Source organism: Abramis brama (assembly GCF_963993115.1).
Source record: "Abramis brama genome assembly, chromosome: 2".
Classification (NCBI taxonomy): Eukaryota; Metazoa; Chordata; class Actinopteri; order Cypriniformes; family Leuciscidae; genus Abramis; species Abramis brama.
The window spans coordinates 53,838,925-53,852,271 of NC_139964.1; the positions used below are offsets into that span (position 1 = coordinate 53,838,925).

At 35.2% G+C, this 13,347-nt stretch overlaps 1 protein-coding gene across 5 annotated transcripts in view; it reads left to right on the forward strand.

Moving 5' to 3' along the window:
- Positions 1–6,590: 6,590 nt before the first annotated feature.
- Positions 6,591–13,347, forward strand: part of rbm47 (RNA binding motif protein 47) — a 28,392-nt gene continuing 21,635 nt past the window's right edge. For 4 of the 5 annotated variants that reach the window (XM_084100128.1, XM_084100133.1, XM_084100127.1 and 1 more), the window contains exon 1: positions 6,596–6,832. The gene's annotated coding sequence lies outside the window, so the exon portion shown is untranslated. Of the gene's footprint in view, positions 6,833–13,347 lie in introns of all 5 variants that reach the window. The other variant, XM_084100132.1, reaches the window with a different exon arrangement.

A 13,347-nucleotide genomic window follows, 5' to 3' on the forward strand; every position in this document is an offset into this window, starting at 1 on the left:
AGTCAAGCCAAAAGCTAATCATATTAATTACTGATATGTGTCCGAGGTTGTAGAGAGCAATACATAAAATGCATCACCATTCTGAAACATCGACTTGTAGACAAGCCTGTATGAGTGAGTGGAGATGGGGCTCATTTGCATATTCATAGTTCGTTGTATACTAAATTAAGCACGGGTGTAGAGTTACATTACAAGCATAGTTATGTGCTACATAACTACATAACTTAGTTACATAGTTACAAGCTATTTGAAGGCATGACAAATTTTTTGTCATAGCCTCACAGGATTTTTTATTTTTTAAATATGCCATTTTGGTGATCAAAGATTAGTTTGATCAAATTATTGACTAAAGGGGGACTTTAAATTCATTTGGCACCTTATATTACCATATTAATGTTGAAAGGAACTGAAAAGTAATTATTTACTCGTGTTGTTCCAAACCTTTATGAGTTTCTGCTGTGTAACATACAATATTTTGAAGAATGTTGGTAACCGAACAGTTTTGGTTACCATTGACTTCCATTATATGGATTATAAAAAACACTTGAGACATTTCTCAAAATATCTTCTTGTAGAAGAAAGTCAGATTTAAAGAGTTTAAATGTTTGGATATCTTTAAATGGTGCTCATTAGTATATTCCCTAACCATGTTTTAAGGTAACTGTATGTGCCCTATGCAGAGTTAATGTCTGATGGGAAAAAACATTTATACAAAGACTATTCATTGTGGCTCATGTTATCTCAGAAAGTTGAGTGTTGTGTCAGCTGGGCCTGCGCACTCATTTACACACAAAACGGGGGACAATTTACTGGAATGAAACCCTCTCACACCATGCCTTTGTGTGTGTTTCTAACTTGAGGAACATTCTAACTATCCTCTGGGGACATATTTGCTAAAAGACATCTCCAGAAGTTTGCAAAATCGTATTAAAACTAATTTTATCACATCCTCAAAGACAAAAGTGCATCACAAATAAATGTAAAATGGTGTTTTTATTCTTGAAATTAAAACATTTTTCTTTTAGGTCTTTGGTTTAGATTTCTCAGTAGTAATTCTGGATTTATTACTAGGTTAAACGGCAGTGTGTTTTGAAGACGCTAAATCGGACGTTGTGCTGTAAGCTGATGTGGAATTTGTGCAATAAACTGGTAATCTGAAAAGCGGGTCGAGATGGAGAGGAGAACGATTGTTCTAACAGTGCAGAGGTTTAAGCACGCGCGCCATGCTTTCATCCCACAATCCCTCTACACACGCACAGCCCAAATATCCACTTTACACACACTTTTTAGACATAGTATTGCTGATATTTCACGTCTGTGCTTGTGCATTCTAGAGCCATCTTTACGGCAGTAGTGATAAGTGATTGTATTTTTGTGCATTGTGACTGAGTAATTGAATTGATCACGCAAGGGAAACTGATTGTTTCAGGAATTAAACATGACATTTTTATTGCTCTGTGACTCGCCATGGTTGCTTAATCTTAATTTGGAACTATTTTTGTTGGCAGACTAAAATAGACTTATCATATAACATAATCAGCAATACTGTGTCTAAAACATTCATTTACTTTTTAGACACAGTATTGCCAATTGTTGTTTATTTTACTACAAATTGACTTGTAATTTTACTTTTTAGACACAGTATTGTTGAATGTTAATGCAAGTATTTGTTCAAAACTGATTCATTCAGGAATTAAACAACTTTTTGCTCTGTGAAATGCAACGGATGCTTTAGCTTCATTTGGAAATATTTGCAATTGCATTGTTATTGTCATTAACTTAATCGTCAATACTGTATATAAAAAGTAAACGTAGATGTAGCGTAATCGGTAGTAATGTCTAAAAAGTAAACTTGTAGATGTAACATAATCGTAGTAATGTCAAAAGTAAACTTGTAGATGTATCGTATTGGCAGTAATGTCTAAAAAGAAAACTTACAAGTAAACCTGTAGATGTAACATAATTGGTAGTAATGTCTAAAAAGTAAACTTGTAGATGTATCGTACTGGCAGTAATGTCTAAAAAGAAAACTTACAAGTAAACTTGTAGATGTAACGTAATCGGTAGTAATGTCTAAAAAGTAAACTTGTAGATGTAACGTAATCGGTAGTAATGTCTAAAAAGTAAACTTGTAGATGTATCGTATCGGTAGTAATGTCTAAAAAGTAAACTTGTAGATGTATCGTATCGGCAGTAATGTCTAAAAAGAAAACTTACAAGTAAACTTGTAGATGTAACGTAATCGGTAGTAATGTTTAAAAAGTAAACTTGTAGATGTAACGTAATCGTAGTAATGTCTAAAAAGTAAACTTGTAGATGTATCGTATTGCAGTAATGTCTAAAATTAAAACTTACAAGTAAACTTGTAGATGTAACGTAATTGGTAGTAATGTCTAAAAAGTAAACTTGTAGATGTATCGTATCGGTAGTAATGTCTAAAAAGTAAACTTGTAGATGTATCGTATCGGCAGTAATGTCTAAAAAGAAAACTTACAAGTAAACTTGTAGATGTAACGTAATCGGTAGTAATGTTTAAAAAGTAAACTTGTAGATGTAACGTAATCGTAATAATGTCTAAAAAGTAAACTTGTAGATGTATCGTATCGGCAGTAATGTCTAAAAAGAAAACTTACAAGTAAACTTGTAGATGTAACGTAATCGGTAGTAATGTCTAAAAAGTAAACTTGTTGATGTATCATATCGGCAGTAATGTCTAAAAAGAAAACTTACAAGTAAACTTGTAGATGTATCGTTTCGGCAGTAATGTCTAAAAAGAAAACTTACAAGTAAACTTGTAAATGTAACAATCGACAGTACTGTCTAAAATGTAATCTTACAAGTAAAATTGTAGTAAAATAGACATAATGTAATCTACAAGTCTGTGTCTAAAAAGTAACCTTACTTTTTAGGCACAGTATTTCTGATTATATTAGGTTTATTTTATTCCAATTAAAATAGTTCCAAATGATTCAATGCTTTGACTTTGAATAAAGCTACCGTGTGTCACTGAGCAATAAATCACTGAATAAATCACTGTTTTGAACGAATCACTTGCATGATTGATTCATTTACTCTCAATGCACAAATTTAAATCACTTATTGCTATACTGTGAATAATGAACTGATTTCAGCTGTAGCGTCAGCGTCTATTTATAATGTAGGGGGCGGGATATTTCACGCTTCAGATTCTAGAGAGAATTTGATGAGAAGAAGTGCAGAGTGATATCATCAAAATCATTGATCCTTATTGGCAGAAAAGAGAGACTGTTAGTTTTGAATGCTTATATCTTCTAAATGCGAATTTTGTCATTGTTTTGGAGCACACTAGCTTATAGATAAGAGTAAGGCTAACATTCATACTAAAAGCCAAAAAAAAATAATAATTTTGATTTCATGGGGACTTTAATGAAAAAAAATATTGGATTATTTTTATTAATGAGAATTTGGGAGGGGAATTTGCTAAATTGTCATGAAAATAATGTCACTATGTAAAAAGTCCTAATGTCTAATAGTTAGTTATTTGCTTTTGGGGTGTCATATGAACACTTCAAATACTTTAAAGTCCATTCCAGAAGTCTGTACAAACATACAAACGGAGTGATCCAACAATTAAAGTTCAAGAACCAAAACTAACTGTTGTAGTTTTTGTTTAATATAGCCAATAGCTGTGAATGACATAAAAAGTGAACTGTGTAATTGAATAATAGGTCTGGTGAATGAAATTCATTGTCATAGAGCTGTGAATCTTAGTTTGTAGATGGGGATGAATCTTTATAGGTGAGTTTTGTTGTGTAAGAATTAAGACTTGCTGTGATGCTCGCGTCTCAGATGAATGAAGCTATATGAGCTTTTTGTGAGGCTGAGACAAAGAGGGAACAGCTTTGATAAGAGTATTGTTCAGAAGTGCAGCCAGAGGACAAGGTCACCCTGATACAGTCAAAATATCCTTTTTACCACTTTGTGTGTCTTTTGTTAAAGTGGGAAAGTTTGTGGTAAACGTAGTGCTAATATCCACATCATAAATCACTGGCAACTTGTTAATTTGTGTTTTAATACTTTACATTTGAGAACTGCATAATGATGAGGACTGAAAAATCAGTTAAGTTTATTTATTTAGGAGACAATTTTTATCCAAAATATCTCAAATTTATGTATTTATCTAAGTATCTCAATTGTTTTTTCTAAACAGCAATGTTTCATTTTGCTAATGTCTCCTGCTTTTTAGATTTGACGCTGGAGAACAATACCAGATGTCATAAACTTGCTCAGTTAGACCAAGATACAAATTTCTGCAATTAAAAGTTAGAGAATTCAGTATGAACTCTTGATTTCAGTATGAACATTTCTCATCAAATCCTTCCAAAGCCAAATTCTAATAATTTTATGGATGTCTCATTTAATTTTCATTTCTGATAAGGAATTTTAGGAGAAACATCAAAGTTGACACTAACAGTCAAAAGTTATTTTAAAAAAAAGTAATACTTTTATTCAGCAAGGATGCATTAGTTTATCAAAATGGACCGTAAATACATTTATATTGTTAAACAATGCAGTTCATGTGAACCTTGTTCATCAATGATTCATAATTTTTTTTTATCACGGTTTCCTCATAAATATTAAGCAACACAAGCCTTTTTCAACTGTGATCAGGAAAACAAATGTTTCTTGAGCACCAAATCCGCATAATAGAATATTACTGTTTGTACTGTATTTTTAAGCAAATGAATTCAGCCTTGGTTAGAACTTATTTCAGAAACATTTTACCAACCTCATGTTTGAATGGTATGTGTAAATGAAACTTAAACGAAAGCTTCACAGAGGTTGAGCTTTAAAGCACAAATAAATGTTTCCTCTGGGTGTGTATGTGTTTTGGGTTGAGGGGGTAGTGTATGTTTTGGGCCTGCAAATGACCTATTGTGTGTATGTTTTCGAGCTTCATGTTAATGAGTGTGTGTGTGGGAGAAAGTGTGTGATTGTATCCCCCCTCTTCAGGCAGGAGTGTGATTGGTTTTAAACAGATTAACATTCTAACGGTCAGAGTCTCAAATCCACCCAGTAACTCAGAACAAAAACTACTCATTAAAACATACTGACCCTACCACATGGTTTCGTTTACCTTTTAATTAAAAGCTTAGCAATTTATGCCACTATAGTGCCCCCCCCCCAAAAATAAATGTACTAAAATACAAAAAAGGCTCCCCTGGTCTAGTTCATGTTGAATTTGCTGTGTCACCGTAGTGCAGTGACTCTGCAACCAGAGATGAGGAATGTAATTTTGTCCACTCCTACTGCTTTTGCTTATGTGTAATTCACCTGTAAGCCTTTGTCATGTTCAGCATTGAGGAAGTGTTTCCGATCTCTCTCTCTCTCTCTCTCTGTGTGTCTCTTGTTTTTTCTCTGCATTGTCTGTCTATTGAGAGAGAAGAAGGTGTGTTGAATGCATTGATTGTATGAAAGGCTTTTTCTCTGTGTGAGAATAAATAGAACTCTTCTCAGAGACTTGTATTTCACACATGGGGGTTGGTTCATTCATTTCTATTTTCAGCCAAGTTAAGGAATCAATGATTTAGTGAAACGTTCCAATCAGTGACGAACCATTCACAGTAGATGAACCATTTGTTTGTCTGGGAAGACAATTAATGACACACTAAAGGGTTAATGTTAGGGTATGATTTGGGGTTAGTGATGCATAATTTATAGTTATTACTATAGTAAGTACAAATACTGTGCATCTACGTCATGTTAAAATAAAATGTTACCTGCGAGTTTGTAACGAGAAACGTAAGTGTAATTTTCTCAAGTGTAATTTATTCATTAATACGTGTATGTGACATGTTGTCTGTATGACCGCATTTCATGAAGTCATAATTTGAAATACACACATAAGCTAGAGGTCAGTGAACTAGGTGAAATGGTTATTTGGGAGATTTTTTTCATTTTTATTCAAACATTCCCAGAGGTCTATGAGAAACAGAGTGTGTGTTCATCTTTGTGTCACTTTGAGGCCTTTATTGCATAAATCAGAGAAACCAAATGGGATGGTGAGCTCTTATATTTGTAAGGTGTGTGTGTGTGTGTGTGTGTGGGGAATGCTGATCTGGCCTGTCTCCAGGTTGAGGGAGGATAGCGTTTCCAATCCGAGAGCCTGGAAGCATTCTGGTTTGGTGAGTTTCTGAGACACACACACAGAAAGGAACAGGTTGCTCAGACCAGCCCGGTGAGAAACAGTTCCCGGTACTGACTGCTCTAGACACACACACAAACACAAACACACTCACACACACTCTCTCTTTAATTTTATCAGTGTCTGAAGATTTAATATTCCTTATATACAGTATATATATTTTTTTTGTGAAAAGTTAGTTTTTTGACCTTCTGGATTTCAGACTGGGCCAGTATTCCTACAAATTTTTTTGTTCATTTTTTTTCCCCTCCTCACAGCAGAGGAATGTGAAGATTATGTCAGTGAGAGGCAGGTACAGAGACTAGCGCTAATTACTCTCTCTCTCTGTCTCTCTCTGTCTCTCTCTCTCTCTCTCTCTCTCTCTCTCCACCCGCTCTCTCTCGTTCTCCCTCCCTCCTCCTTCTTCTCGCCAGTGAAGGAGAGACACAGGGGAACGAACAGCAGGGACGGGGAAGTGAAACAGTTTGGAGACAGAAACTAAAAGAGAAAAAAGAAGAAACTTTTAAGTTTTTTCATCACTCTGGACTGTCAAAACCTACAAGAACAGACACGATAAAGGGTGAAATACAGAGAAACGGGGATGATTGTGGCTGATCTGCTTGATTAATGCAACACGTAGATTCTCTTTGACAGCTATTAAAAGCGCAGGTAAGTTCGTACGTTGTCTGTCATTCACTCCTTCAGTGTCTCATGTTTTGTCTGTTTTTCTTTCCTGTTCTCTCTGTGTCTTCTCACAGATGGTCCAGCGATCATGTTCTCCCCTCTGACCTTATTTATTTTCATAAAGTTAAATTGACATCTCTCTCTCTCTTTCCCTCCCTCCCTCCCTTTTTTGTTCTCTTTTCCATCTTACAGTTGTAAGGTTAGAATGTCCTTGTGTTGCGAAAACTGTGTTGAAAGTTGCTCTGCGGGTCTTTTGTGTGTGTATGTGTGTTGTGTAACTGCACTCAGGGGGTGTGCTATAATTTATTGTGTGTGAGAGAATCAGGTTTCTGACAGAGAGATGGCTCAATCTAAGAGGAAAAACAACTAACGAAAAAGTTTGAAAGAAGTTAAGGCCCATTCAAGCCAACGTAAGAGTTTGCATAGTCAATATAATGAGCGTAGACGTGTACTTCTTTTTTCAAAGGGGAAAGGCACAACATGAACGGACAAGACACAAATCTTAATTAACGATTAATCACTGTTTCTTAAGCAAAAATTGTTTCTAGAACCGTGGAATCTTGTTTTTCTGTCAATAATGTGGAAATTGCCTTCTGATGCATATAATAGTGAAGTGCTTTAATGAGGGTTTAAGTAATGCCCAAAATATTCCTCAAAAGTAAAAATTACTCGTACTGTATATTATACACAAATAGTTTAATCTTAAAATGAATGTTTTCTTGTAGAGTTAGGGTTAGTTTGAAAGGAATTATAATTAGATTTATATAAGAACAATAGCTAGATAACTGTTAAACGTGTGTGTGGGTGGGTGTGTTTACTTTGCTGTACCTGAGGTACAATTTTGTCTGCAAAAGAGAGCTAAATCATACAAAACCTCTCTCAGGGAAATCCAGACTTTTTAAACTGGAAACTATTTGGATATCTTGGTAAGTGTGTGTGTGTGTGTGTGGTCCTGGTAATCCCTACGTTATGGGAACAAAATGTCCCATTATGGGGACAAAAAATCCTTCTCCTTGTGGGGACAATTTTTGTTCCCTATGAGGAAAACAGTTTATAGAAAATACTAAATTATGTTTTTTGAAAATGTAAAACTGCAGAGACTTTGTTGTGACTGGTAGGTTTAGGGTTTGGGAATAGAATATACAGTTTGTACAGTATAAATACCATTATGTCTATGGAATGTCCCCATAAAACATGAAAACCAAGCTTGTGTGTGTGTCTGCGAGTGCCTATGAATGGGTTATTTCACGTAGGGGGTAAAGAGGTCAGTGGTCTTGAGAGCTGACACGCTGTGGCTTTGCATTGTGGGGATGTAGTTTAAAAGAAATTAAGTGAACTAGAAAAGAATTAACACTGAGGTGAAGTACAAAGAAAAGACAACTTGTCACTGTGTGTACACGTCTCACTGGTCAGGTGACTCTCTGTTATTACTCTAAATACCGCATCAGTTAAATGTGTAGGCATGTTTATTTGGTGACAGACCTTTGGGGGCCCAGTTGTGCATGCACTTGAGTGTGTGTGTGTGTGTGTGTGTGTTTGAAATCTGATTGGCTGTGGCTCTGACTTGAACCAGTTCTCTCTGTCTCCATTCAGATGCTTATCTGATTATCAGAAGGCAAGCAGGTGCATGTGTGTTTTTAGGATTTATATCAACTTTTATCTTTTATTAATTTTGTGAATATAGCAATTAATTAAATTTTCTTTTTATTTGCCCATTAAGTTTCCTAAAGACTTAAAATTTGTCTCGCAAATCGAGTATGAACGTTGAGACAGATATGCTTTAATTGTGCCTCTGGCTTATTCTTCAGAAATGCGGTTACAATTTCTGAGAATCAGTTAATTAACATAAATCAGTTCAATCAGTTCCTTTTTGATTAATTTATTCAAATTTTCGATTCAGCAATTAGCAAGTAGTGTTTTGACCGATTTAAATCTTAGGTCAGACACAAAAATGCATTTAGAGTTGCTGAGTTATCCATGAATCAATTCAAACTGTCCGTTTTAATGAATCGATTCACAACCCTGATTCATTTGCTTGTTTGCTTGTACTTTTACCTTCACTCGAAGTAATTTCCAGATAAGTATATAAATATTGAGATGTTTTTCAAAAAACTGATTTTAGTTTTTATATTGCCTGGTCCTATCGTCCAACTTTCTTTATTTCTGAAGAAAAAAAATAACACTTCCAAATCAGTCAAACGCTTTCATTTCTTGATCCCCACAAACTCAAATGATAAGATTTAGGGACATTTCTCAATTCTACGTTCTTTATTGACTCAGTACTTTTGTTTCCTCTTTGCGGGAAACACACACATTTCTTATTCATCCACCTTCAGTACTTCAGTCAGTCTTTCTTGACTCTTGTAGATGTGCTATTAGATATAAAGAAGGAAACAGAGAGAGAGAGCAAGACAGGTCACCTCTCTTTCTGTGTTCTTAAAGTCATATGACTGATCATGTGACCTCCTCAGCATGACTTTAACCCTGACAGACATCTGGACAAGCGTGTGTGAGTTGTGTGTGAGTGAGTGAAACAGGATCTCCTCTCTCTCCCTTCTGCTTTTCTTCCCATCTCTCTCCCTAATACACACCAAATACCTGCACTTCACAATGAATGCATTCTTATACTGTCTCTATAGACAGACTATAAGAGCTGTGTGTGTGTGTGTGTGTGCTTGTGTGTGTGTGTGTGTGTGTGTGTGTGTTCAGCATGGTTCTCCTCCAGGTAGTTTGATTATTAGTGACTTCTGAGGGGTGGAGCTCTTTTAGTCCAAAGACTTAATTTGGGATATCCCACCGTGTGACACACACACACACACACACACACACACTGGTCTCCTTAGTGACACAAGTTCTGCATGTCCAAATCAAGTCGCTCAATTTCTCTCTGTCTTGCTAATGCTTTTATGCCGCTTCATTACACACTGCTCTCTCTCCCCTTTCTTCTTTACTTTGTTGTAGTGACTAGTGAGTAATAATAGGCCCCGTCCATTGAACCCAACAAACCGCACAAAAGCAGCATTGGTGTGTGAATACTGTTATATAGTGTGCACATCTTAATTGCATTACCAATGTACCACTCACATTTTGATGGACAAATCTGCTGTAGTGTGTGTACGTGTGAAATGAAGGGTTGAGAGAACACAATGGTCCCTAGCAGCTTGCCTTCTTTTAAATGTAACTATTTAAAACATCTCATCCCTCTTGCATTGATACTGAAGACTCACACATTCACAAGTGTTTCCTTTTCTGTAAGAACACCCTGTCCTTCAGCTAAGACGTCAAAAAACATAGCACAAAAAGTAACAACTTTTCTCTTAACATTAAAAATAGCACACGGTATTACTGATTTACATTAAGTGTTAACCTCTCAAAAAAACGTGTTTTTGTTTCATATGACCCTTGAGTCAGTGTTCAATGGGAAAACTTGAAGAATAAGTGCATTCAAAGTGATTTGAATCAACAAAGTGACAGAAAGTCAATTATTTTCAATGAGAGTTGGCATTAGTGACAGAGACTGATAGTTCAGGCCCAGTCATTATTTACTCTCTCATAAGACTTTAATTCTACTTTGAAACACAAATGAATATATCTTTCTGGCCCTTCATCGAACATTCTTTAAACCTATACGTTGATGCTTCAAAATGTTCATAAAGACATCAGAAAAGTAATCCATATAAATCTTTAGAAGACTTGAATTAAACTGCTCGATTCATATGGATTACTTTTACTATGTTTTTATGAATTTTTTGAAGCGTCAGACTTTAGTAGAATGGACTTTCAATTGAGAGACAGAAAAGTTTCATTAAAAATATCTTAATTTGTGTTTTGAACATGAACAAAAGTCTTTGGGAATGACAGAAGTTTTGTTTTTGAGTGAACTATCCCTCTAAACAGTGTTCAGTGCTATGCAAATGAGCAGTGACACGATGCGGTGACAACCAGTGGGAGTACAGAGTTATCCTCCATGATCACTACGCATTGAGCATGCGAAATTGCTTCGACACGCAACAAATTTATTCAACGTGATATGACGTCACAATCCTAGGTTATCTATTTTTTTAAATAGATTACAAATCACAACTAATAATCATAATAATCAATAATTAATTTGGCGTTGCACTTCAAAAGTCAATCTATGATGTTTGGATCCTCTATTGTTCAAATATATTCACACTACGGTGATTCACAGGTCAAAGTTCACTGAAATTCTTCTAAATAAATCTGAGTTTTTGTCCTTTATTTCTATTAGTGTGCCAATGCGCTTTGTAGCCCCGCCTACAGTGAAATCTCATTGGTCCAAAATCACACGGTTTTGCACTTCAATATGGCTCTTCCATGTCTGGAGATATTTAAAGCTCTTGAGTGGTTGAGCCATCAGCGCAGTCACCATCAGATGACCTTGACTCAGAGATCTACTGTAGGTTAGAAGTATTACTAGCAAAGACAGTCAGAGCGCATGTCTGTTTGCGTGTCTGTGTGTGTCTATAGTCTATTCATGTTTTCGTACAGTGTTGAAGTTTAAGTTAAACCTGATTTTCCAGTAACCTCTACCAGCAATGTGTGACGCAATGTGTGCAAAACTAAAACACACTTACACAATCTATCTTTATCCCCCACAATACACACACACACACACACACAAACACACATGTACACGTCTTATATCCCCGTCCCTTGAGAATACAGTTAATATGTTTCATTTATATTTATCTAATACTCTGTCCCTTTTTCTGTAACAAACAAACTCTCTCATCCCTCCATCCTTAGGAAGAACAGAAGGAAAGAGACTTGAACTCAATGAATTTTTATAATGGGCACTGATAAGGCTATAAAGGCAGACTTTGCACCCTCTCAAAGCATGTTGACTTTCAACACAGCCTCACCCTGCTTTATAGCCTACCCACAATGCATCATGTGCTCAGGTTTTATAATGTTGCCAATGATTAAAAAGATAATCACTGATGGTGCTATTTTACATTTCAAGGTTGCATTTTGATTGAGTGTGGAAAAACCTCTGAAATGTTTCCTTGTGAATTAATCTGTGTGCACTAGCATTTTGAGCTCAGGACTCTTGTAGACAGTTCAGTTGAGGGATCCATCCAACTGGTTTGCCACCCCTTTGTGTGTGTGTGTGTGTGTGTGTGTGTGTTTGTTTGTTTAGTGTGGCTACTAGGGATTTTTGTGATCAGCCAGCCGCATAGAACAAAAACTGTTTCGGCTCTTAAGCGCAACGTCATTTCCTGTTTCCCCTGTTGCACTTCTCTCATCCCCCTCCCTCTTTCCAACCCCAGGATTTTTAGTAGTTACAGATGAACGTGTAACAAGTGACCATCATATGACATCTTACTGACTCTGCAGAAAAATATAATCGGGTAGTTGATAAATAACATGTCCATGAACTAAAGGAAGGTGTTAAAGGTACGCTATTCAAACATTTTGTGTTTGGTAGGTTATTCATGTTTTAAACAAAGTGTCTTATGCTCACCAAGGCTGCATTTATTTGATCAAAAATATAGTAAAAACAGTCATGTTATGTAAAAATATATTTTTTTCTATTTTAATGTTATTTTAAATGTAATTTATTCCTTTGATGGTAAAGCTGAATTTTCAGCATCATTACTCCAGTCTTCAGTGTCACATGATCCTTCAGAAATCATTCTAATATGATGATTTGCTGCTCAAGAAAAACACTTTATTAGCAAAGTTAAAAAAACAATTCTGCCGCTTAATTTTTTTTTTTTGTGGAAACCGTGATTCGTCTTTTTTTAAAGGATTCTTTGATGAATAGAAAGTTTAAAAGAACAGCATTAATTTCATATAAAATTGTTTTATTAGACATTAAATGTCTTTATGATCGGTTTAATGCATCCTTGTTGAATAAAATGTTTAATTTATTTTAAAAAACACCAAACTTGGTTTGAATGGTAGTGTGCAATCAGAATTTTTTTGTTTATATTACAGTGACTGTTAGACATGGTCAGTACAACATAATAAAAAAGTGGATTCAATCTGACTGAATAAATGAATAATATATACAATAATTTATATAATAAAATATAATATATAAAATGAGAGATTTGTTTATAAATCTCAAATCTGTCATTATATTATAGTAGATGTTTTGCAAGTGGAAATTTTTTGAAGGGGTCTTAAAATCGTGAAATATATTTTTTCCCATAGCATATATTTTCCTGTCTACTGCATTTCATGTCACAACTTATGATAGTCGCTAGAGAATCAATGTTTCCAGCTCGTAATTGTCATGTGATCTCAAAATGGCAGCCCGATGAGTGGACCCGATCCATGTAAAATAAAAGAGCTACTAACATTACTAGATTCTTTATCTAATGTTGTATAACATTTTCACGAGTAAAATTAATTTCTTTGCGCAAAACGTTTCAAAGTTAAATGCGTTAAGTATAGTCTGTTTCTCTATTTCAGATTATGTTTGGGGTGCACAATTGTTTTTCATAATTGTTTTCATTTGGCTAGTGGTG